The 27,998-nt window shown below is 38.4% G+C and overlaps 1 protein-coding gene across 1 annotated transcript in view; it reads left to right on the top strand.

Moving 5' to 3' along the window:
- Positions 1-27,998, top strand: part of frmpd3 (FERM and PDZ domain containing 3) — an 88,042-nt gene that overhangs the window by 390 nt on the left and 59,654 nt on the right. The gene's annotated exons all lie outside the window — the stretch shown is intronic.

Genomic DNA, 27,998 nt, shown 5'->3' with positions numbered 1-27,998 from the left:
CAAATGAGTCACGCATAATTAATCCCACTGCTTTACCCTTCTAACCTTCTCCGACTCTCTCTGTCTTTCACAAGAAACACAAGCCATTCCCTGTTAAAGGTTGCGAACTCTGTCATGTTGAGAAGACTGTGTTGTCATGATGTTAAAGCGAAGGTGTGAACCTGCAAGCGGCAGCAGCTTGTGTGTGTGGGTGTGTGTCCGTGTGTATGTGTCCTCTACAGTTTTTGCTAACATCTGCAGTTCTGCATGGAGTCTATGCCAGCGAGTAGAAAGCTGATGCAGAGCGGTGGCTCTTCTGTTACAGTCAGGTACGTCGGCCAATGGCCGTAAGAGGATGTGTGTGAGGGAGTTTAATAACTCTGCAGACTAAATGACTGCAGTCAACAGTGTCATAAAATTCTGCTGCAGTCATAACCAGTTACGGGGAAAATTAACAGTACAAGAAATTAATCAAGTTTTGTTTAATTGGCTTTATTTGATGTTAATTATTAGATAAATTCACACAATCTTTCATCATCATAAAAACAGTGTTGTTAAGAGGAAAGACTTAAAAGAGTATGCAGAGATTTTCCTGATAACCACATGAAACATGGTGCTCACAAACTTTGAAAACATGTTGTTTATCCCTGCAGCACTTTGGCTTTATTATCAACTCACAACCCCATTATGCATCTGAGAGGTGGCCACTTATGCTTGCTGAATCACTGCCATGGATTGTGTCACCATATTGTCTGAGGGAATACTGTTGTTTGTCTTCTGCTTCAGCTGAGAGAGGGTTGCATGCTGAGATGATATTTATAATAGCCTTGTGAGATGATCAGTTTCTAAACTTATGTTTGGGCCTGTCAAAAGAAAACAGGGCCTTCTAATTCCCAAAGCAACTTAGCTGGATGTATTCTATTAAAGTTTTATCATTTAGACCTCCCACATTAACTGGAGTTTACAAGCATTCTTAATAAATCATGTGGAGATATCCCAAGCTGCTAACATTTGTATTTATCTAAAACACTACATGTTTGCTGGCAGCTCCTTAAGGCTGTACCTCAGCAAAGCACTCCTAAATGTTTAGTCAGTCTTTTAATGATTAAGTCAGCTAGTATTATCAAGTAAAGCATGTATGATGCTTATTTTAGATCATCTGGCTAATTTATATTCCTGTTTGTTTGCTACAGGCCACCATACTTTGTGTCTGTTCCTGGTGACATTAATAGTTATGCTCGTGCCCCATCATGTGTGTAGATATGGACTATTATCCATACAGTTGGGAATCACAGGCCACTTTTGATGCAATATTACATGATCATAACAAAATGTTATGATATGATAAATATTAGACAATAAGATACAATAAAATAAGTATAGGGTTGATAGGGTTAAATTCAATACTGTATGGTTTGATATGGCACAGTACAATAAAATGGAATACAATATGAATCAAAAGTTGGTAACACTTCATTTTATAAGGACCCTAATTAACTTCTTATTTTAAAGTTACAAGTGGTAATCATCTAGTCATGTCCTCTTGAATAAGGTGTATTTTCCTTATAATAAGTTGGCATTTTACCAAGTAATAACTCAAAAGTAATAACTGAGTATTTACCTAGAAATAATGTATTAATTATTAAGTAAGTTCTCATAATATTGTGGCAACTCTCTGGTAATTAGGTAGTATTTTACCCTAAACTAGGGGTGTCCAAACTATGGCCCAGTAGCCAAATGCAGCCCTTGGCCCATATTGAATTGGCCCACAGCAAATTCTAAAACATAAATGAAGAATGGCCCACATTAGAGCATGAAACTTGTGCTTTACTGTAGTGTATAGTTTATCTGTGTTTTCTTTTTGATAGACGAGTATAGTTTTATGTTACTCTGGGGGCTCGTCCGGAAGGTGACACAAAACTATACTCGTCTGTCAATTAGAAAACAAAGGAAAAATTATAGTTTGTGAAGACAGCATGAATTTATTCATATAAGCATATGTTTTACTTTCAGCACGAGGCCACACAACTGTGCTAATTCTGTAAACAAACATTTTGACACAACAATTCATTAATGTACTTTTCTCATGACTTAACTTTAAAGCAGATCAAATCACTTAGTGTATCTTTACCTAAATTGGACTGAATTAACTTACTTTGATATCATAAAGGGGGGTATATAAATGGCCCCACCATCCTTGAAATTTTCTGTATGTGGCCCTTGGTGGAAAAAGTTTGGACAACCCTGCCCTAAACTTAACCCCCTAACCCTGGTAATATTGTGGCTATTCTATGGTGATTAGGTGGTATTTTACCCTTATCCCAACCCCCTAATCCTAACCCTCATAATATTGTGGCAATTCTATTGTGATTAGGTGGTACTTTAAAAGTAACTTCTCACAAATAAGATGCATTTTTTCTATATAAATTGCCTGATAATTCCCAGATGATTTTTTATTTTGGTCCACTTAATTAAAATGAGTCCTTTCTGAACAGTTTTAAACTAATCTTTTTGGTGCTTGAGGAAAATGTCACCAAATTACTAGAGCCCGATCAATATGGGATTTTTGGGGCCAATGCTGATACCGATATTGGGGGCTAAAAAAATGCTGATATCTGATATATCAGCTGATGGCCAATAACTGATATTTTGGCTGATAAATGAAATACTAACATTGATATACTCAGGATACATACTGTACATGAGTACACATGTGGACATGTGAATAACCAGTTGCATTTATCTTTGTTTATTTCACAAAGATGCAACTTAGATGACATTAAAATGCTGAATAATAGTCTTATACTGTGGCTGTGGACCATATTAGACAGAAAAATGATAAATGGAGAGCCATATTTACATCACTGTGGCAAATATGCACATAGAATATGTTTACATTGTGTTTCTTGATAATCCTGAGGAAGGCCACAAGCTTAAATGTGCCTGTTTTATAAAGTTGTTCTCTAAAGATGATGTGATAAACAGTAATACAATATAATATAATAGTATATAATAGCATGCAGTGTAATACGATACCATACAACACCACAGAGCATCATATGATACGATAGAATATGTACAATATGATACAAGACAGCAGGATACAATTCAATATAATATGGTTTGATATATAATATGATACAATACCATATAATCCACTGTGATAGGATACAATTTGATGGAATACAAAATACTGTGATGCAATGCTTTATAATATGATACAACATGATGCCAAATGATACGATATGTTGGATACGATGCAATACCGCATGATGTGATATCATATGAAATGTTGGATAGTATATATGATGAGATATGATACAGTGCTTAACAAATTTATTAGACCACCACCCAAAGTAAGGTTTATGCCACAGCTGCCCTAAATTAACAGCATTGGTAATTACCAAAATCATTTTTTATGTTTCTGCAATGGTTAATACACCATTATGTAGAAGCTTGTTAACCCAAATGATATTTTTAATGCTAAAATATAATTATTATTGTTATCCATGAATTTTCAACTTGACTGATTTTACAAAAAACTGAAAAAATAGTAGAGCACATTATTATTTCTTGATTAATATGTCAAATTATAGTTATTTACTTGCATTCCTGAACAGAAGAATTAGTTTTAGTGGTTGAATGTTATGCTTGATTCATTTCTGACTTCTGAGAGAAGCCCAGTGAGCCAGCTCAAATTTGGGTATAAAAAGGTGAATTCAGTTTGAAATTCCTCATTCCTGTTCAAAATGGTAAAACGTTGAGAGCTCACTGAAAATGAAAGAGTCCGCAATGAAGCACTTCATGATGTTGGATGGTCTCTGAGACAAATATGACAGGTGGTCTAATAAATTTGTTAAGCACTGTATATAAAGGCTTATTTATGCTTCCTTTACAAGTGAAAACAGAAACATACTTTGTAAACTATTAAATCATCATGAGAACCCCCATGAGGAGTCATAACACACTTATTTAAATTGCCAGGGGAATCTGTTGAGTAGAGTATTTTTCAGTATTCAAACTTGGCACTAGGGATTCGGTTTCGGTGGGACAGCATTGCTGCACATGGACCTCTAATGTCCATGTTCAAAGGGTCTTGGTTAAGAATAAATATGCAACTTATCATGACCAATCATTAAAAACACACAAAGAATAAGCTTAGGCTGATAAGATTTAGCTTTGCAGACATTTGATTGTGGCTAATGAAGTGGGCGTACCAAAACTTTAACCAGATTATGTATGCAGAGTAAAAGTCCATCAGCCCCCAAAGCTTTTACAAATTCACAAGGAGTCCATTTTTTTTAAACTAAACTTAAAAGGTGTCATTTTAAGGACAAGCCAGACATGTAATAGACTTTCTCTCCTCGTTTCACAACTGCACATTGCTGCATCCCTCAAAGACAACACCACTCCTGAAAAATCTAAGTATTACCGCAGGAGAAGAGAGGGGGCAGCGTCCTTCAGCACTTCACAGAGATTTGAGCAAACCAACTGAGTGAAGAAGGCCACAGAGGACCTGGTGTTTCGGGGATAGACAACATAGATAGAGCAACCATAAAAAAAAAATCCTCTGATCTGCCGAGGGGAATATAAACAGCTACTCAAGCATATGGAAGGTTTTGCTACCTCAAGCAAGGAGAGAGAGGATTGTTATTCACCTGTGCATGGTACAGAATAGTGATGCTTTTCCTGAGAAGTTGCTGTGTGATCAGTTGGCTGGCTTTTAATCGAAATTGAGTGCATGAGAACACAAAGGTTGAAAAAGATAGACTAATGTAGACTGAATAAGTCACAGCCACTGCATCAGAAAACCTTCAACGACAGATAATAAAATGCAAAAGAAATGGATCATAACCTGATACTGCTTTTTGGAAAAATGTTGTATTTACTTGCAAAAAACACACATCAACATTTGACGCTAGAACCCCGTGGAGCCTTGGAAGTGCTCAAAGGCAGGTTATAGACCTGCTCCCATTTCAAACCTTTACTTTAAAGATGCATGTATTCAAACAGATATGAAAATGCTGTTTAACACTGATTTCACAGTCAAAAACAGCATGCCCTTCCAGTTTAGAGGTCTCTTTTGCTTGCTAGATCTGCTACTGATTTTGAAGCAGCACTGATTCAATAACTGAATTGATTAGATTGATTAAATATCAGTCTGGCGTTTGATTTTTCTCTCGCTGTCAGACGAGTTAAGCTCTTCAGCACAACCATGATGCATTCCCCTGCCACAGACACCCTGCTCAAAAACATTAGAGCAGACATGAGTCAAGCAAACCCATCAAAGACCAGACTGGATATCCTGGTCGGGAGAATTTACTGGTTCAAAAGCAGCACACTGATCCTCAGCCTCTGGCATATTCCTCTTTTCCTGTCACCCTGACCTGTGTCTCTATGCATCTCCTGCTTTTAATATTTATTCATTTTTTACTCCACTACTACCCCTCTATCCCTTTCTGTCTCGGTTTCAGTTTCCTGTGTACAGTGGATACAGTTTGTTTTCTCTCTGCTCTTTTTTAGATGAATGCTCTGTGATGCTGAGCTTACAGCAGCCATCAAACACAAGGGATTTTCTTATCTTTGGCCCCTTGAGCTGAGAAGCTCTGAGGGCCTTCAGAAGTCTTTCTTCTCCCATTCAGATAGGAAGATGCAGGCTTGTTTAAGGTGCTGACACAGCTGAGCATGTGCCGACGTGTTGATATCAGCACCAGTGGTAAATACTGAAGCTGGTAATCACAGCTGGCAGAACTTTAAGGTACAGCTGATTAGAGGTGGATCATTCTTTTACAGAAGCTGACTGAAGGTAGGCCAGGCTTTATCTTCAAAACTTATTGGTGATCTCAGGGTGATTATAATGATTGGATAAAGCCCTGTAAGAAGTTTTGACGCCATACTCTTTGACTGTGTCTGAAATTGCACCCTTTCACATTATTGAGAGTTAATGCTGTGTCACTGAGGGTTCAAGTTTAGAGTAAGTGCAATTTTATGTTTGAGAAAATCCCTTGATGTGTGCAAAAAATGGCCAAATTTTAAATTAAGGAGTATGCCAGTCATACCAAACCTACCTACAATGCATTGCAGGACCCAGATCATCCAACAGTGGTGCTTGCCTGATGACAAAAGATTTGCTTGATTTAAAAACAACCACATAGTAATATAATTAAAAGATACTGAATAGCACTACAAAAATAATTTATTTTCAAACTTTTAAGCAATTTTTGCCACTAAAATTATTTTTGCTACTTTTTAAGACCTTAAACTATCTTAGATGCCTATTTTTGCAACTTTTTTGCCACTTTCAGACCATTTTTACTGCTTTTAGCTTATTTGAAACCCATTGTTGTTTTTACTTTTTAACCACTTTTCACCATTTTATCTGCCCATGTTTAGCCCCTTGTTGCCTTTTTTAGGCAATTTTTTGCTGCTTTTATCCATTTTTTGCCCCTTTTAACCCTTTTCCACTCAGTAACTACTTTTCACCACTTTTCACAGCTGTGAGCCTGAATGGTGGACTAGACTGCAGGGTTTTGGCCGCATGCAGGATTGGTGAGTTTTGTGAAGGTTTGCTTCACCCTTAATGAGGAAAATAATCATTTTCATAGTCCACAATTATACAATTATAAACATAACACAGAAAACGCTGCAGGGCTTTCTACACACCGTAAAAGACCGAGTATTTCATGATTTATGTATGTTTGATTTATTAGTAAAAGACTGAATGAAGTCCTGTTCAAAATAAAACCGTGTGCTAAATTTGACTTTATACTGATTTTTACCCTTTCTGCATACAATTTTATTAAAAATCCAATAGAACAATTTATTTTAATCACCAAACTGGTGTCATTTTGGGCTGAATTAAATAATATACAGCCACCTAGAGGACATTTCAAAGTATTGCGATGTATATTTTTTTTGGTATATAAATTTTAGACCATATTGTCCAGCCCTACTCTTACATCAGACGAGGTGGACAAAACAGCTGTTTTCTCTGGGAAACGCTCCTCCAGCCATGGCTGGTAATGTCAGGAACATAAAGTGCCGCAATGAGGCACATCAGTGTGCATGTGGGTTTGGTGATAGAAAATAACAAGGGTGATAATTTTGCATTGCATTGGATGGCACCTGTGTTCAGGCTTTAAAGTTATTTCACTTCCTTCTATCCTTTTGTTCTCTGACATCCTGCAAATGTGAACGTCAGCTAAGCCATAAACTGACATAACTTCAGTAATGGTTTATATCAATGTGCCCATCCACACTGTTAACATTACCAAAATAAGCTTTTTTTATTTTAAGTAAAGGGTTTTACTGTACATAGATGAGCATAAATAGATAAATAAATAGATAAATAACTTGTTGTTGCTTTAATAAGAATAATATATATATATAATTCAAGTTGAATATAAAATATGGTTATCACAGATTAACTTTTTAATGGACGATGAATTTCCTGACCTCCATAGGGCCCCAGAAAGCTGTCCCCTTTGTCCCCCCTTATGGGTGGTCTTGGCCATGGCACCCAGGCAAGAAAAGGCCGCTCTTTTCTTCTGCGTGTTTTCCTCATCTTATTGTATCATGTCATATCGTATGCTTTCACATTGTATTGTATTGTGTCACATCGTGTTGTGTTGTGTTGTACCTTGTCATGTCTCATCATAATATATTGTGTCATAGTGTATCATTTCTTTCCTTCTCAAACCTTAGCACAAAACAAAGCAACACATAATATAACTAGCATATCAATCAGCACCCATCGCTGACTTACATGCATGCTCCTCATCACTGAATGTCTAACATGCAAAAGAGAAGCCACTACACAAAACGCTAACAGGGCACCAGCTGTGTCATATCTCAAGTTTTTAGGCCGCCAAACAAGCTGCTGCTTTAACATCTCGCAAGTGAGAACCGGCTGATGAATTAGGACGTGTGTAACAATGCTGCTTACTCATGTGTGTGTGTGTCTAACAAGTGTAGATCAGTGTGTGTGATCAGACTCCAGACTCATCAACATGGTGCTCGTCTCCTGTCACAACACTGTCTGGCAATGAGCAGCTCTGTCACACTGGGTGACACAGCACTCCAATTAATCACATAGAAAGACCGCTAATGAAGCTGTTATGTATTCAGAGAGTTTCATCTTGACAATCTACTTTTTTCCAATAAAGAAAGACTGATACAGAAATACACTTAAAAAGCTTAAGGCATTGTGGTAATGGATTAGCTGAAATGGAGTTTGACAAGTGAAATATAGCTGTGATCAGGACGTGGTTGAAGTGTTGATGTAATTTCCTCCCTTTACCTTTATAAGTTTTCTCTCACCTCTAAAGTGTCCATTTAGATTCTTTTATAAATGGGTCCAAAGTGCTGGAGTTTTACTTTCCCCTTGAGCAAACTTAGATGAAGTCTGAGCTGGATCTGTCAAAAGTTGTCAGTAATTCATGAGTCTGAGCTCAGTCAAAGACTGCAGTCAACTCTTTGAGACCAGTGGTGGTGTCCTTATAGCAGACAGCCTGGATTCAACTCCAGCCTGTTTTCCTTCCCAGCATGTTGTTCCCCACACTCTCTCTTTCATGCACCATCTTATCTTTAATAAAGACATAAAATACCCAAATAAAAAAAACTGTAAATATCAAATGCCAGTGCTTGAATGCATACATTCATAAAAAGCAAACACAATGTAATACAACAGGACAGTGTGATGCAAGAACCCAGCAAAATCCATCAATATGTCTTACATGACAGGCTTCTTTTTAAGTCGGGTTGTTCATTGCTTGCAATAAAGATGCAGCTAGGCATTATCAGACTCCCAGCTGTACCTCTGTATTGAATGTTCTCAAAACTAAGCTTTTGACATCTGTGACAATTCTTTAACTCTAATCAAGTACAAAGAAATTAAGGTTTGAGTGGTTAATGCAACTATTTTAGACTTAAAAACTTTTCTACTGCAGGCCACATAGTTGCCAAAAAAATCTACAAATATCTGAGTTCAGCATTACTGTGATGATGTTGTATGTTTATGGTTTGTTTTGTAGAATAATTCACTTAAGCCCACCAGTTGAAACCCCATGATATGGATTTTGCATTAGTAGTTTGTGAAAACAGTGACAGTGACAAAGGAAGTATACAAAAAACACTTCAATGTTGAAGTGAAAATAGATTCCAACAAATGAATGTCAGCAACATAGAAACATGTGAAATAGGTGAATGCATAACCCCCCCCCCCCCCCCCCTAAGTCAGTATTTAATAGATGCACCCTTGACTGCAATCACATCACTGAGTCTGTGTGGGTAGGTCTCAATCAGACACAACTTGCACATCTAGACGGACACTGCAATTTTACTCTGTTCTCTGCAAAACTGCTCTGTCAGAGAGCAAGGGGAGTGGGATTGAACAACCCTTTTCAAATCCATCCACAAATGCTCTATAAGATCGAGGGCTGGGCTTTGACTCGGCCACCCCAGAACATTCACCTTATTGTCTCTAAACCATTTCTGTGTAGCTTTCACTGTAAAATTCAATCACTGTCTTGCTGGAAAAATCTTCTCCATAGCTATAGTTCTCTTGCAGACCGAGTAAGATTGTTCTCCATGAATTTCCCTTTATTTCTTACAAGCCTTCCAGGGCTGGCTGCAGAGAAGCATCCCCACTGCATGATGCTGCCATCACTGTGGTTCACAGTGGGGATGATGTGGTGGTGTGCAGTGTTTGGTGTCCCCAAAACATAACATCTTGCCATGGCCAGAAGCACCATTTTGGTCTCATCAAACCAGAGAACTTTCTTCCATTTGACCATGGAGTCTCACACATGCCTTTTGGCATGTACTGATGCACTTGAAACTGGAAATATGATGAATATGAGTTGTATTTAACAGAATGAATTATATTGAATTGAAAAGGAGTGAAGATGTGTAAAACAGTGAACAAATTTTTTTTTTTTAATTGAGTTTTGGGCCTCCTTGTATCCCAAACTCTCCTTGTTTCCACGTGTCTGTGTTCTTCACCCCACAAGGAAGTGGAAGAGAGATGTGAGGAAGAGAAATAAGAACAGACGAGGACAAATTACCAAATGGGAAACGCTGCAGCACAAATATGAAAAGGAGTCTCTGGCTCTTCAGCCCCTCCACAGGTGGAGGTCAGTGCTCTCAGAATAGGACCAGAGATGTTTACAAGATGATTTAGTAGACTCTAGTAGGCACAGGTCAGTCCAAAGAGGGAACTGGAGGACACAAGCTGCTTTTTCATCTAAATAAGAGACTACAATTTTGATGTATGGTTTCGACACTGATGAACACAATCCATCAAATGATCGTTTAGACACCTGCGATTGTTCAGGAAACTCTTTGACTGAAAGTCTTCTAAAACTTCTTTGATCATTTCATGGAATTGAAACTTCAGTCACAAAAAGTCTTGAACAAAAATAAGATACATGTAATCATTTAATCTTCATTTTGAATGTTCTTACAGAAATGTGTTATTATGATAACTGAGACTTTTTATTCCATGTACATTCTTGTGATCTGTACAATATTCCACCCTAGTATGATGCATAAGTTCTAAAGTATATTCATATATGTAGCATTATTATGTGTTTAACCGCTATATTCTAAGCTGATCAGTGCTGTGACAGTAAACGTAGTGAAAGTAATGTTATGGCAAGATGTTGCACCTCCAAGCCAATCATGGAGCACCTTTGGTCAAGACTTCCACAAAAGAAACACTCAGTCTGTGATCCCCCATTAGCCTCCTCCCTCCTTGATCTTCATCTCCTCCTGGTGCAATTAAGGAGTTTGAAGATCCTGAGTAATAGTGGAGGGGGAGCAGTTTTCAGGTCATTCAAGGAGAGAGGACACAAGAAAGCACACCGTTATGAAAGAAGAAGCTCCCACTGAGCCACAGATTGCTCCCTCTGCCACATCACTGTAAACTTACTGATATGAGAGAGATCAGAGAATGACATGCAGGAAAGGAGCAACAGGCTGACTTTGAAACTAAGACCTCCTACTCTAAAGACCATGCCCTCTGTACTAGGCTATGGATGCTTCAACATTTACTGATAATTAGCCTCAGAGGAGGAGCACCCTGAACTTATTTTGCATAAGAAGATATAGTTCTTGAAAGCCTGTGTGCAGAAAAATTACATTTTCCATAAAACTCTGGGTCAACATCAGCATATTTGACGTCTATAAGCTCTCTCTCTCTCTCTCTCTCTCCCTCTCTCTTTCTGCTTTTGTCTGCCATATTTAAAGTTCAAAGAAAGCGTGTTCAGTTTCAGACACAGCCTTCCAAAGCAGACCCTCAGGAGATTTAAAATATCTTCTGTTGTGGCTCCACTCTGTAGTTGCTACTTTATGTCATGATCCCCCGTTTTTCTTCAGTATAAGCTTTTTGAAGTTGTCACACTAGGGTTACTGTTGATTTTCTCTATACTGACCTGTGCCTATCAAAGCAGAGTTGAAAAGTATTGTTCCCTGATCAGTGTACTGCATGCTTGCAGAGACACCACAGATGTCATCTTTACTTTCCACACATGCTGTTTTCTTTCTTTTAAACGAACACATTACCCACAGCGCATCTCTTTTACAGAGAGTTCAGTCAAGGTTTTAGTATGTCAGTTTGAGAAAAGGTAATGCAGTGTTGCACCAGAAAAGGGGCGACATCCACAGATCAATTTCAAATTTGTAGTTTTCTTACTAAAACTGGGAGCATGATCCCGGGCTCCTATATGAGATGCTAGGGAAAACAACTGAGTTCAAACAGAAAGGACTCACATGGAACCTCAATGCATGCAATGATGATTACACAATGGATCTCTTTTTTTAAAAAGAGACATTAATGATGTTTTTTAAAGTGGGAGAAAGTTCTTTGGTCTAAAGAGACCAAAATGGTGCTTTTTGGCCATCATATAAGACACTTTGTTTGGCATACACCAAACACTGCAATTCACCACAAACACACCATTTCCACTGTGAAGCACAGTGGTGGCAGCATCATGTTGTGGGGATGCTTCTCTTCAGCCAGCCCTGGAAAGCTTGTAAATGTGGAGGGTAAATGAAATAGGCAAAATATAGGAAAAACGTGGAGGTAAATCTTACTCAGTCTGCAAGTGAACTACAACTTGGGAGAAGATTTATTTTATAATATAACCAAATCATACAGTGAAAGCTACACAGAAATGGTCTGAACAACAAGGTGTTCTGGAGTGGAGTTTTTTGGTTGGACTTAAAAATGGCTGTTCACACTTGATACCTATGCAACCTGACAGAGCATGGTGGTTTTGCAAAAGAAAAAATGGAGTAGAACTGCAGTGTCCAAATGTGCAAGCCTGATCGAGAACGATCCACACAGACTCAGTACTGTGATTGCAACCAAATGAGGCCAATATTTATGCAGTGACTTGTTTTACATTGAATGTTGTGTGTAATTAACATAACTTTGTAGAAATCTGTTTTCACTTTGATATTATAGAGGTTCTTTTGTTTTCTTTTCTCAAAAACTATCACAAAACTAACTTGACCATGATTAATTTATAAAATTAATAAAAGGATAAAACATCAGAGGGGTGAATAATTTTTGGAGTCACTGCCTATTTGGGGATTAAAAACATGCAGTGTTAAATACTTTGGGAAGTCAGATGACTAAACAAATGCTTAACAAGCTCAAGCTCATTTAGATCTGTCCAGTATACATAAATTATGTGCCACATTTAGCAGATACTGTATTGAGTTCTGCTTAAAATGAAGGTAACTGGTCAGACAGAGTAAAATGCAGTTTTTCCCAATTGAAGACAAGCGATTACAGTACAATTATATCTAATCTCTATAAATGGTCTCTGTTTTTTTTGTGTGTTTGTGTTTTGTTTGGAATTTTTCGTTAAAGAAAAAAAAACATACTCTATTCCCAATGCAGGCACTTCTTAAAGTGGGCCAATTAGATCTCAGTTTCAAAGACTTCAGTAAACAGAAGAGGCTCTGATGCAGAGTGCAGACTGAATACATAAACACTAAAATGCAGGTTTTCTGTTTTTGCAAAAATAGTTCATCCAATACTCTAAATTTGCACTGCTGGTAAAGGAAAATGTTTGGCTGCTGTGGGCCAACAAAATCAGTCTGAATGTGTGAGGGGAATTCCTTGTTATACTTAGCTTGATTTCTTATACCCACCAGTTTTCAAAATTTCCTTCTCAAAACACTGAGATGGTGCACTGATTCCACGGTTGTACATGGTTGCTATGAATCTCCCGAGTCTGTCGACCATGAATGTCTTCAAAAATGATGCAGATAAGATGCTGTATACACGACTGGTAGCGGCAGTGGAGGCAGAGGAGGTGGAGTGACAATCAGCACAGAAACAGCTGAAAGTTTTAAAGACAAACTGATAAACCAAGTCTATGAGTCTCAACATTGATATGTTACTGTCACTGCAGAGACAAAGATATCTGTCTAACAAGCTGGCAACAGACAAAATCTGTTAAATAAGTCAACATTTAAATCTGTAGAACTATGAAAATAAGATCAGTGTTACAGTTCTACCTGATCATGCAAACTGGTCCTGCTGTGTTTGCATTAGTTTAGTTTTTGATTACATACATACCTAATGAGTGACATGAGCAGAAAACCAAGCATAGTTTCTGTCAGCTACTGTGACGATGGCATTTACAAATTAATTCAGGTGAAAGTCACCAGTTAACACAGTCACATATAAAACAAAAACACCTGGATCACTAGCTCCCTGGTCGGAGGGAAATGTTAAAGAAACAGTATGCAGGTAGTGTGCTCTGATCACCTGGTCATCAGTCTGAGCTGATCTGATGTGAGTATGAAATATTGATGAGTTCTGATCTCAGGATTAACTCTATAATAACCGTAAGTTTTCATCCCACATATCAGCCAGGGCTCTCTCATTTGACCTTTAGAGGTTTTGTCCAGTAACATGTGCTGCCTTTAGACAAGTATATGTGTAAGAAATTTCATGATGCTGTTGGACGAATATGTGAATGCAAGCTGAAACAGAAAGTACATCTTAAAAGCATATATGCAGTCAAATTTTATTTAACAGAAGAGGAGATGCATGTTAACTGAGATGCACCACTAACAATCATACTCCTGTTGGTGGTAAAAACAAACATGAAAACACAGATGGTGAGATAGAAGGAGAAAGACGGAGTGGTGAGGCAAGACTTTGGATAGAGCTGAAAACATGTGATGGGAACTGACTGAGACCCACATGCACATGGATGGTGGGAATTTATTTTTTAAGTGATCTGGATTATTTGGCACTGCACAGTAATGAGAGCCAGCTTGTTAAGCTCCCAAGCAGTACCATTTTGGTACCATTGGTATCATTTTATAAAATCTGCGAAATTTCCGGTCCCGTGCGTATCTGTTATATCATTCTGACAGCCACTCTCCTCTCAACCTGTGCAGCTTTTTGACATTTACAGGGATCTATTTTGACCTGTACAGCTTCTCTTGTCTTAGCAGTATCTACACGTGATGCTACTCAGCCAATCAGATGTTTCACTCAGACAAGGCACTGCCGGTGGAGGTGGATGTTTGAATAGACTACAGCAGCAGAGACGAACAGAGAAGTCAGGGAAGTCTCAGAAAAGTACAGAAGAGTAAAGATGCTTAGCTTTGAAATAAGAAATGACAATAAAAAAGAGACTTTTAATCAACATCTATATTCATTCTTCAAACCAACACGCCACACACATGAACATTAAATGTGATGATGTCAAACATTACTACGAGTCAAAGCACATGTTTTTGGACAACCTCACTGACGTCTGATCTGAGAAAAAAAAGAAAAACAGAACGACCATAGAGCCAAATATGATCAATAAAATAATCATTCTATGTTCTCTTAAAGTTGTTTTGGCTTTAGGTTGATGTACAGTGTCTCGAAAAAGTAAGCCAATTTTACTCCATTTTTCTCTGCAAAACTGCTCAAGCTCTGTCAAGTTGCACAGGGATCAGGCGTGAACAGCCCTTTTCAAGTCTAATCAAAAACTCTTTATTTTGGATTGAGGTCTGGGCCAATCCGGAATATGCACCTTATTATCTTGAAATCATTTCTGTGTAACTTTCATGGTATACTTCAGTCGGTGTGGTTCTCTTGCAGATTGAATGAGACTGTCCTCCAGGATGTCCCTATATTTTGATGCATGTATTTTTACCCTCTACTTTTACAAGCCTTCCAGGCCTGCTGCCAAGAGGCATCCCCACAGCATGATGCTGCCACCACCATGATTCACAGTGGGGATGGTGTGTTTGTAATGATGTGCAGTGTTTGGTGTGGGCCAAACAGCATCTTGTCTGAAGTCCCAAAAGCACCACTTAGGTCTCTAACTTTTTTTTAATAAACTTAATGTCAAACCTAGGAGGTTTTTGTTTCTTTGTCAACGAGGTCAAATTATATTAGCCATGATTTATTTCTAAAATCAATTATAGGGTAAACATCCAAGGGTGTGAATACTCTTTTATAGACACTGTATAAATCCCTTAATGACTCAAAGATTGTCTGATGCAGGCCTGATTTCAGCTCAAACCTAAACTTTTAACAGGATGACTAGGAGGGACGGAGCACATATTATAGCTGTTTAATGTTTTGAGACTTTAATTTTAAAATTGGCTTTGAAAATTGATATCTAGAAATCAAGAAAGGGTAAAACCTACACTTCATCTTTTATTTAACTTTCTTCCTAATTAAGCCTTTTGGTGTGAACTATGCACTTTTCAAGTGTCTGTAGGAAATAGCCCAAAAAGCTGATTTTACTTACAAGAGAAATGATTTATTACAACATTGTATTGGTACTGTTAGATTATTATGAGTTTATCATTACCTCCAGTTCATGAATTATTGTTGTTTTTTATGGTTAGATAAAAATATATCTCAGACTTTCACTTAAGGAAATGTTGCTGGACCTCAAGAAATTTAATTGATGATTTAAACTGCATATATGCATGTATTTCACTCCAATTTTGCCTTATTTTTTATCCATAATCATTTCCAATGATTATTCACTAAAATGTTACATTCCCTTAAAACATCTTGCTGGCTGTATAAAACCTACTATTATGGATTAACAGTCCTGCAATAAAACATTCATGTTATACCATCAAGCATGAGTCCTCAGTGTGTTATGTGCCAGTTACACATCCTCCCTTTATTCTGTCAGTTAAATCCACATAAAAGAGCCGACTCTCAGAACCAGAATATTCTCAAAGGACACCTCATATACAGGAACACACAGACAGCATACTTTTTTCTACTTAACAGTCTTACTACTATTTTTCAGAGAAAACCTTTGATATGATCTGTGATGACACAAGCAAACAATGATGGTCTTAAACATAACTGTCTGAGAATTTAACATTCACACATATGCATCAGCTGAAGGGATGAGCATGCACAGATCCAAAATCAATGCCATCACCTTCATTAGCATTTCATATTCAGTGCTTAACAGTGAATTTAATAGCATACTAAACTAAGAATTGAGAGAGAGAGAGCACGAGAGAGAGAGAGGTAGCATTTGTGGATGCAGAGCTACATGTAGATGTATTCTCGGGGGTTCGCACCATGTACAGTCTTACTCATATCCTCTCCTCATTCCTCAGCCCTCAGGCCTACAGCTGCTGCTTTATACAGACAATACTTTATTCCTTGCTCTACAAGTTGCTATGGTGATCACAGACCTGAGAAATATGAAGGCAAGTCTGGAGGTATTTGAATGAAAATGTAAGAAGATTTTTCTGTAAACGATGACAGAAAGGATTGTGTTGAACCTCTCTCCTAACATGGTTGTGTAAGCACTGTCTGTCTAACCTGTGCCATGAGAATATAGAAGCAAAAAGCTTTAACCTTATTTATGTGCTGGAGTGGTCAGTTGAATGATACATTCATGATTTGATAAAAATTGATCTGCAACAAATAAGATAAATGATTATCATCAGTTTGTATTTTTTTAACATATAAATGTTTTGTCTTTCAATAAAATCTGCACCTTTTTTTGTCATAAAAACTTACAAATCTGAAAGGTTGACCAGTTTAGTATTTTTGTACATTTAAAAATATATACTAAAAAGGGATTTCTGCTTCCTTCAATTGTTTACGTCATCAATTTTTAGTACAGTAGCGGCTAAATTAATACAGTGTCCAAGACAAATTTCCCATAGAGCAAGAACAAATATCCTACAATGTATCATAGTAAAATATATAGTATGGTATGACATTTTATGCTAAGCTATGCTATGCTATGCTTTGCTATACTATGCTAGGAATGGTATGGTATAGTATAGTAAAGTATAGTATAGAATAGTATAGTATATAGTATGGCATGCTATGCTATGCTGGTAGCATGGTATGGTATGATATGCTATGCTATGCTCTACTTTGCTAGGTATGGTGTGATATCATATGCTATGCTATGCTATGCTAGGTATGGTGTATGGTATGGTATGATATGCTATGCTATGCTAGGTATGGTGTATGGTATGATATGATATGCTATGCTATGCTGGTAGCATGGTATGGTGTATACTTTGCTAGGTATGGTGTGATATCGTATGCTATGCTATGCTATGCTAGGTATGGTGTATGGTATGGTATGATATGCTATACTATGCTTGGTATGGTATGGTATAGTATTGTGTAGTATGATATTCTATGCTATGATATGCTCTACTATGCTAGGTATGGTGTGGTATGGTATGGTCTGATATTGGAATGCCATGATATGCTACCACTGCTATGCTGTGCTAGGTATGGGATGCTATGGTATGGAGAGGTACAGTATGTTGTTCGGTTGTGTTGTATTGTAAGGTTTGGCATGTCATGTAGTTAAGTAAGGATATTCAGGTCCAGTTATTTTCCAATTTGCCCCTCACATGTACCAATCAGCAGTAGATGTTTACATATGCAGTTTTTTATTAATTTGATAAGTTTATTTAGTCTTTACTGAAGTCTTGATAATCATCAGTGAAGTCCTGGTAGGATAACAAGAATACTGAAAAAGTATCAGCAGATTGATCCATGTCATAAAGTAGGTAGTTGTGAATGTGCTATTAAAATATTAAGATAAATGAATGAACCAAATAAATGAAAATTTCATTAGAGCTTGTGCCTATGTGTAAACAACAAGACAAAACTTTAAGTAATGAAGCCATTCATAAAGTCTGAACAATTGTACATGCTTTTTGACTTTTCATCAGGGACTTATTGTTTTGTGCATGTCTCACACACAGACACACATATCTTTGCATGTGTGGATATACAGGCTTTCTGGAGCATGAAATAAGCTTTCCTAGGGAACAGTGAAGAAGAGAGTGGCTGACGTCCCCAGATATTTCTTAATTAAGAACACGCAACACTCATCTTTAAAACCACAAATATCACCTCAAGGCTCCTGGCTCTGCTTCCAGTTCCACATCTTGGTTGTGGCTCTTAAGTGAAATGCTGTCTGACTAATGCAGCACTTGGCCATATTCTTAAGTGTTAGAGCAGCAACAGCGACGGGTCATTTATTATTTTGTTATCCTGAAGATAAACACTAGAATTAAATTTTGTCTGTATCACTTTTGGAAGAATAAAACTAATACAAAGAATTAGCTGTCAAAACATAGACAGTTGTCTCAACAGTTCATTTTCTAAACAGGTAAACAGATTGTCTTCTGCCCTCCTTCTCTCCTCCCTCTACCTGATCTGCTTCTAAATCACCCCCAGCACTGTGTGTATGTGTGAATGTATGTGTGTGTGCATGACGTTCTCCAGACTGTGATGAGCCAAGAAGGCAGCTCAACGATAAGAAACATATCAGCTCTCAGCACCTGCCCGCCTGCCTCCTCGCTGTTTGACTACACAAGTCGATTGCATGAAGAGTTGCTCTCGTCGTCGCAGCAGAAATCCTAAAACTATGACGAGAAAATAAAGTGGAGTGTGCACACTCTAGAGCTTTGCCAATGAATGAATTTTCTTCCCGTTTGCATCAAAAATTAACCATATCAAACAAATTTGTGTTGAAATAGAATTTCGATTTTTTCCTTGTTGTGACTTGATCGTGTGATCCCTCCTGAGGAAAGATGAGAGGAGGAAAGCTGTGTCTTTGAAGATGAAAAAGCCTCAAAAACAAACAATTTTGTCTGAGCACTAAGCTACATTTGTTAATGTTTTAAAGAAAAGCTGCAGAAGGTCTTCTGACAGGTTTGTTTCCGTGTAAGTCACAACATGCTATGCTGAAAAATAATGCAAATGTTTAAGTGCAAAAAATGCAGTTCCTCAAGTGTCCACTGGAGACTGGATTCAAAAGGAAAGAGAGCTCCATTAACTCCTTTATTAAAACAACCTTTTTAAAAGCAGAAATAATGTGTATCCCTGGTGGATATACAGTGCACTACCTATAAAAAGTATTCACCCCTTTAGATGTTTTATACTTTTATTATTTTAAAAAAGCAATCATGGTCACTGTAATTTGGCTTTTTTGACCAAAAAAACACCTATTTAATGTCAAAGTGAAAACAGGTGAAGACAAAATGATACATGTTCAATTAATGCTAATTTACTCTGTACAGGTACAAGTCGTATTCATAACAAAAAATCTCATCCTGCTTTCTTTTAACATCTAAACATATTACTTAAGTCAGGGGTGTCCAAACTTTTTTTCCACTGGGGGCCATAAACATGCAACCTGCCACACAGGACACAACAACCACAGGGTTTTTGTAGCTGGGATTTTATTTCTGACAACTCAAAGTCAATCTTTTCAGAGTGCATATCAATGTAAATTCTCTTAATTCACCCCTTAAAGTGCTCTACAATATCAGTGAGCCTGGGTTTAGCTTCACTCACAATAGCTTGTGTTTTCTTGAGAAATAAAATGAAAGAAACTAAAATCACCCCAAGAAAATACGGCAGTGGGCTCAGGCTATCAACATAAACAGAGAATAAAATCTGTTAACTACAGATTCAACAATGAATCACCCACCAACTGTTTAAAAATGTGCACTAAACATTTACAAAGTACACTTACATTTCAACACTGTTCATAAAACAGTATGGGACTCCCTGGAGATTACAGTCTCTTATTCAGTCTTTCCCTTTGAAATAAAAATAAAACAATTGTAACACACGTGCTTTTTTACACGTTACAAAGTCACATATGCTGTTTGAGCTAGCTACAATACCTTGTAAATGCAAACACAGTACTCGTGGATGGTGCAGACAATCCAAAAACATCAACTTCAGTAAAGCCTAAAACACACCATCTTGTTACAATATTGATGGAAAACGTTTTGTTACAGTGATATCTAACAAGATATTTATGTTTACTCACTGCTTTTAAGCACAGAAAACAGCGCAGCCATTGCAGTAAAACTCCAGGTTGTCGCATGTGGTGTAAACAGGAAGAAAACGGATCATGACGCACTTGACGGAGTGACATTTTTGCAACTCAATGCTGCCACCTAGTGACCATAATCAGTAACTACCTGTGGATATCCACTTACAATCTAATTCTCCATTCAGTGCCAAAACGATGTCAGAAACATATGAAAACAACAGAACATGTACATTTGAGTTCACCAAAACAGTAGAACTACAAAATATCCAGTGGATAAAATATATATAAATTATTTTACCACCCAGTTACATACTGAAATATATAAGGATGGCGGGGCCAAATTTATATACCTCACCTTGAGATATTAGTTAGTAAAACCAGTCTAATGTAGGTTAAGATATGCCCAGTGATTGGGCATGCTAAAAGCCATTTAATGACTGACAAGGCAAATAGCCAATCATTTAAAGGAGTTCGAGGTGGCCAATCAGATTTCGGGGGGCTCTGGTTAGCCATTGATTCCACCGGTCCTGTTCCTGGAATGTCATTGGTGCTGCTATTTGTTGTCATGGTCTATCAGAGTGTAAATCATGATACTGTCATTATTTTGGTTTCCAATACTTTTACCATTTACGGTGTTGTCTCAATTTAGTCATGAAAACATGAATAAATTCATCTTGTCATAATGTTTTTTACATAATTAGCATGGAAGTACTGCTTTGTGCTGAAACTAAGAAGAATAATACCATGTAATACAAGCTTCATGCTCTAATGTGGACAATATATCATCTAGTTCCAAGAATTTGTTGAGGGCCAGTCAAAAATGGCTTGTGGGCTGCATTTGGCCCCCGTGCCACAGTTTGGACACTCCTGACTCAAGTGAATATATGCCAGAAAAATCTATCCGTAAATGCTGTACCTGCAGCTTGTAACGCCTACTCTGTGGCATGGTCTCATACATTAAAAATAACTACACTGACATATTCAAACCTCTTTAATATGGTCTTGGTTACTTATCAAGACTTTATAGAGGTAGCAGTATCAATTTCAGCTCATTTCATTAACAGTTAATAACTCCTCAATGGTGCCTTAAACGGTCAGCTTTGTTCTTGTTGATTGTATGGTTCAGACTCTAAATCATAAAAGCATATCTAACCCATTTATTGCATCTTATTACATCCTTTCCTTGCTATAATTACAGAAAGATCATGATAAATCCGTGAAAATTTGTGTTTTATACAACCTAAGAAGGTAATTTTATTTATTTATTTTATTTAACCTTTATTTAACCAGGAAAAAAACCTAACTGAGATTAAAAATATCTTTTGCAATTATTGAAAATGAGGATATTTTTAAAATTTCCATCTTTTTCCCAAATGTCTCAGGCTGACACCTGCTGGCAGGCCGGGAGTGGCCTGCGGGTCACCATTTGGGGATGGCTGGTTAAGAGGCTATCAAGATGATGAGCAACAAAGCTAGATTTGTGTGTTTTTTTAACTAAGGTATTCATTCAGCCTGCCTCAGCTGCCATGGTGCCTGCTCTTCTTAGCATACTGAGAGTGTGCCCATGTTGGCTATGATCTATGCACCCCAACACATACAGTTTTTCAGTTTAGTTGTCCCTAAGTCCTTTTTTCTTTTCTGTTACATCTGACCTTGTTACTTTGAATGCTTCATACAATCACATAATCCGATGCCCCACTGTTTGTGCTCTGTTTGGTTTGGCTCAGTGAAGCAGCTTAACTGAGGATATGATGTATTTATTATACAATGTCACTACTCTGCACTGTTAATGATCTAGATGATATCAGACATTTGTTTGTCATGGATTCAGAGTAAAAAGCTTCAGTATAAACTCACATCCCTGTAAACAAACTCTTGCTTCACATGTTGCTGCCGCAGGCTCTAATTTTATTCACTTTAAACTGGATTCCAAGCAGAATTTCTTGTGTTTCTCCCTGCACAAACCAAGGTCATCTCATTCACCCACCCAATCTTGTCTTCCCTGCTGTTCCTCTCTGTCTTCCTCCCTCTCCCATCCAAATACATGTAAACAGATGCTGTATCGCGCTAACCTCTTGGAGCCCCTGTCACAACACCACCACTTTGCAATCAACGCTGCTTTCTCAGACTTCACACACATGGTTGAGCACACACTATTGCATGATGCTGAGGAGGAGAGGAGACGGGCTGGGGCGATAAGCTGAGACACAGTCGGGGGGGCTTCAAGGAGAGAGGCAGCCAGTGAACACCTTAGGCACATTCATAGCTCCTCAGCAAGTCCTTCACTATAACAAAGATGTTAACAATTTTCATGAAATGTTAGATGAATCATTTGTGACTCTATTTATTAAGGCTTCTGCATGTTATTATTAAAGAGAGATGAACTTTAGTACAGAGGGAGAAAAAGATAGATCACAGCCTTCAGTCAAATGCCTGCTGAAATGACAGCAAATCAACTAACACAAAAGAAACCAGTGCTTTCTGAATCAAACAGACATATATTTCTTTTATCATGACACAGATGTTCTCTGATGCAGTGCACTGCCCTCTATGCCACAGAGATGATTTTGCTGATTGATCCCTTCAAATGGTCCTGCAGAGGGTTCAATATGACAGACCACCCTGGGCATTACCTACAATCTTGTTGATTATCTCCACATTCGCATTGATTTTTACAAGGTTCCCTCCCACCAAACCCAGTTATCTCCCTGTGGTTGCTGATATGGGGATACATTATTGATTGTAGAGCATTAACAGGGATAATAGTGCACAGTTGCAACCTGATTTATCACAACTCATTGAGGGTGCAGCACTCAGAAGGCCACCTTTAATCAAAACTGGATTAAGCACCTACCTACAAGAACATGCCACACCAGGTTCCATCTGTACAGTGACTTCATCAATCCTTTGTCCCAGGCCGGGTTGTGGTGGCAGCAGGCTAAGGCCTGGTGTACACTGTGTGATTTTCCTCCAATTCAGCCACAAATTTTGAGTCGCACGACTCACTCTGAAGTCAGGCCAACTTTCACTTGGATTAGGCGTTACACGGTACACAGGGGGGGTACGACGACTGACCATGGCCCAACTACGACCCAACAACCTGCTCCTGACTGGTCGGGAGGATTTCTGGCATGTTTGTTGTTTTGGTCATACGACTCCAGACACTAAATTACCATGAGAACGGCTAGAATGACTTTCTAATGCACGCCCGCTATGGTAAAGGAAATAAACGAGCAGGAAATATTCCTACCAGCAGATCTGCAGCTGACACAGAGATGATGCTAGTTTTGTGTGTGTGAGACAGAGAGAGAGCCAGAGAGATAGAGGGGGGAGAGAGAGAGAGAATATGACTGGAAACTAGGCCTGTTAATATAAACGCATAAACGCTTGTGATTAATCTGGAAAGCTTAACGTGTTAAAAAAATAATAACGCAATTTAATCATATGACTAAGTTTGACCACAACTTCCTCCCGTAGTCCTCCTGCACGGATGTTTACGTCCCTGGGGTGAAAAGGTTAAAGGTGGGTCAAACGCAGCCAGTAGTGATGAGTGAGGAGACAGACCCAGGTCTGCTTCACAGCAAATTTCAATTTAAAAAAGCTGCCTTATGGAAGTCTGGATGAAACAAAAAGTTGTGTGTACATACTGCTGTGATGAACTGTCTTTACTCCTCCAGGCAAAGCTAAAGACTAAACCTAAAGAAATGCAGTGATTAATCATGATTAATCACTGCATAGTGATGTGATTAACTTGATTTGACAGCTCGACTCGAAACACTTCCCTCTCGGCATGTGAGACTTTTTAAAAAAGGAAATTCTGTGGGTTTCTGTCACAGTCAGTCCCGATTTCAATCGCACAGCTTGAGCACTCAGGTTGTGTAAGACTGTCGGAGGGAAAAAAGATGAGGATAGGGATTAGGATGATAGACGAAAAGAAAGCGTTGAGGAGAAAAAGGCAGGGACAGAATGCAAATTGAGGATTATGGATAAGAAGAAAGCAGGGACAGAGATCAAGATGAGCATGATGGAGGAATGGAAAGTGGGGACGGAGAGCAAGATTTGGGTAATGAAGGGAGGAAACAGGTAGAGATCAATATGAAGATGATGGAGGGAAGAAAGCAGGGATTGATAACAAGATGATGGAGGAGAAAAAGCAGGGACAAAGAGCAAGATGAGGGTAATGGAGGAGAAGAAAGCAGGGACAGAGAGCTTGATGAGGATGATGGAGGGATGAGAGCAGGGACAGAGACCAAGATGAGGGTGATGGGGGAGAAAAAAGCAGAGACAGAGAGCAAGACAAGGATGATTGAGGGGAGAAAGCAGGAAAAGAGAGCAAGATGAGGTTGATGGAGAAGAAGAAAGCAGGGCCAGAGGGCAAGACAAGGATGATGAAGGAAATAATGCAGGGCCAGAGAGCAAGATAAGGATGATAGAGGAGAGGAAAGCAGGGACAGAGAGCTTGATGAGGATGATGGAGGGATGAGAGCAGGGACAGAGACGAAGATGAGGGTGATGGGGGAGAAAAAAGCAGAGACAGAGAGCAAGACAAGGATGATTGAGGGGAGAAAGCAGGAAAAGAGAGCAAGATGAGGTTGATGGAGAAGAAGAAAGCAGGGCCAGAGGGCAAGACAAGGATGATGAAGGAAATAATGCAGGGCCAGAGAGCAAGATAAGGATGATAGAGGAGAGGGAAGCAGGGACAGAGAGCTAGGTGAAGTTGATGTAGGGAAGAAAGCAGGGACAAGACACAAGATGAGGATGATGGGGGAGAAGAAAGCAGGGAGAAAGAGCAAGATGAGGGCAATGGAGGACAAGGAAGCAGGGACAGTAAGCAAAATGAGAATGATCAACGAGAAGAAAGCAGGGACAGAGAGCAAGTTGAGAATGATGGAGGAAAAGGCATTCACAGTTCCTACTTTGCCGCTTCAAGAAGCCCTGCAAAGGTAAACAGATGGTCCACTGTCTTTCATGCAGAATCTGAGGCCCCGTCCACATGGAGACGAAAACAATATATTGCTGTTTCATTTTGAAAAAGTTTTCCACTGAAAACGACTGAAAACACTGTAGTGCAAATGCCAAGCCTGTACGTGGTGCTGTAACGCTGCCATAGAAATGCACCAAAAGGGAGAAGATCACAGAAAACTGACACAAACTTTCTTCTAGTTGCCCTTCTGGTTGTTCTCTGCGTTGGAATTAAGAACATATGTTTGCATGCGTTTTGCGATGGTGGTAAAGGAGCATCAGATTTGCTGTAAAAGCCATAACAAGCTCAGTTGCTTCTGCAGCACGAACACAACCCTGTAATCCGCAATTGTTGTTTTGGCTGGACTCACACAGGCGTCTTAAGAGCTACGCTATGTGTGACGTAATCGTTTCAAGAGAGATGTGGTTGGCTGTCCACGCGGAGATGAAGCGGTAGTCATTTACAGATTTGTGCACTCTGGGACCCGGTTTCAATAAGTATCGTTTACAGTCACCCAAAACTCTGTTTCCATGTGGATGACACGCCGATACGACAAAAAACTTTTGCGTATACTCCTGAATTTGTCTCTATGTGGACGTGCCTAAGTTGAAACCTTGGCTCTGCTTGTATTTTGAGCTGAGCCGTGCTTACGGCCTACACCTGAAATGGTCTGTGGTGTGTGGTGGAAACACGAATGTTGACAAAAAAGTGTGAACAGATCTGGAGTTCTTGGTATGGACAGAAGAAGTTGACTGTCATCTCCATAAAACTGAGCTGGTCAAACTCTGTTTAAATGATAAAATATTGAGCCCATTTTACCAAGCTGTATCAATCTGCATCCCCAGCTGGAAACACAACTAATCATTTCTAAGTGAAAGGTTCAGCAGCTCATTTCTACAGATTGATTTAAGCAGCAGCTTATTACTTAGACAAATTTACAGAGCATAATTGTTTACTCATTATTAGATATCATGGAAGAATTTTTCCAAATATTGAACGCTCACACTAATGCTACCAAGGAAATTACACATGACAATGACAACCAGAAATGTGTACAGTCAGCGGTTCTGCTTCAAAGCAATAGTCAGGCTATTTTAGATATGTGCACCATCACAGGCCATATATTCCTCTCTCCCCTCTTTTTTGCCCAGGGTGCATTAAATGGATTAAAGCTCCAAGAGCAGCCAAGCATATATTCATTTCCTGCACAACGAGGGTCTGAGCTGCACACAGCATATTATGGAGTGTCACAAAATCCCTGGACCATGTCAACAAATCAAAGACGGGAGATTAAAATCTTTAGAGCTGATACAATCTCCTTCATTAGGCAGCTGTGTTTGTTTGGCACTCATGGGAGAAAAGATGAGTAATGGTGTATTAAAGTATGATGGTCAAGAGACTGTGATGGAGGCAAATTGATAGCATTCCTCTCAACATCTTTTGATTTTAGTGCATGGCATAATTTCAAGTTGATAATAAAAGACAGGCCTTTGTTGTGCATCAATTTAGATTCAGTAAAACACTTATTCAGAGTACAAGCACTTAAACACAATGGAGCATTGCAGAAACAGATATTAGTTCTGTTTCTTGTTTGGATGATGTTGATATAAATTTTACAGGTGTTTACGCTGGATTTATGCAATTAATCAACTTAATGGTTCAATGTCACCATCACTTGTCATCTTCAGGTTTGAGTCAATCAATCCAGTCATCAATCCACATAGAGTAGATCAACCAAAACAGTAACAAAACACCACCCATCTTTTCTAGAGCATATAAGCATTTTAATGACCTAATTCACTCACACGTGGTCAGGGCAGACGAAAAATCACTGAATACTGTTCAAATGAACCGAAAATCAACCTAAAGAGGCAAAATAATCTGTTGTGAACATCCTACTCTGATGCTGGATTAGATTTTCATTGCATGATCTCATAATTGGCGTGTGAAACATGAGTTCTCCTGTGATCTTGTGACTACTCATCTCCAGATGCTCGAGAAAGTGCTCAGGGCTACACTGCTCTTCAGAGACGGATCCAGTAGGCGAGGGCTTACGCCGTCAGTTCGAGCAAAACTGCTTCAAGCATGAAGTATGAGGACTTTATACGTTAGCAGATGATGACATTGTTTAATGGTAGAGTAATATGTGACACTTAAGTGCAACACATTACAGCAACATTTCAAATAGTCATCTATTTTTGTCATTGAAGCATGTGATGAAACAATGAGAAGAATGAGAATGTTTCAGACAGCGATTAAGTAGGCTATACTCAATATGATTTTGGATGGTTTTAGCCATGATGATTAATATTGTGTAAAATTCAGACTACTTTCTATCCTTCAGATAGTATGAATATAAACCTCCATTTATTCAACAGGTACATTAGTTGCTTTTATTTGTCTTTATTTAGACTGGAAAGTCATTAGGGGTTAGCCCTTGTTAACAATGCTGGTCAGGTAAACAGATAAAATGCATGAATGAACAAATAATTGAAAAATATATTAGAAAATAAAAACATTATAGAAAAATATAAAAATAAAGTAATACATAAAAAACTCAATTAGATTAAGCCAGAAATGGAACATTGAAGTCAATTACACATGCAGTCAGGGGATAAGAAGTGAAGAATTAAGGATCTGAAATGGCCAAAAGAAACCAGACTAGCACTGAGAAGGTAGCATCCGAATAAGAGTAGGCCTGGGCGATATGGCCTAAAAAT

The sequence above is a fragment of the Cheilinus undulatus genome, linkage group 10 (genome assembly GCF_018320785.1).
Source record: "Cheilinus undulatus linkage group 10, ASM1832078v1, whole genome shotgun sequence".
In the NCBI taxonomy this organism is placed as follows: Eukaryota; Metazoa; Chordata; class Actinopteri; order Labriformes; family Labridae; genus Cheilinus; species Cheilinus undulatus.
This window is presented reverse-complemented; position numbering and strand designations above follow the sequence as displayed.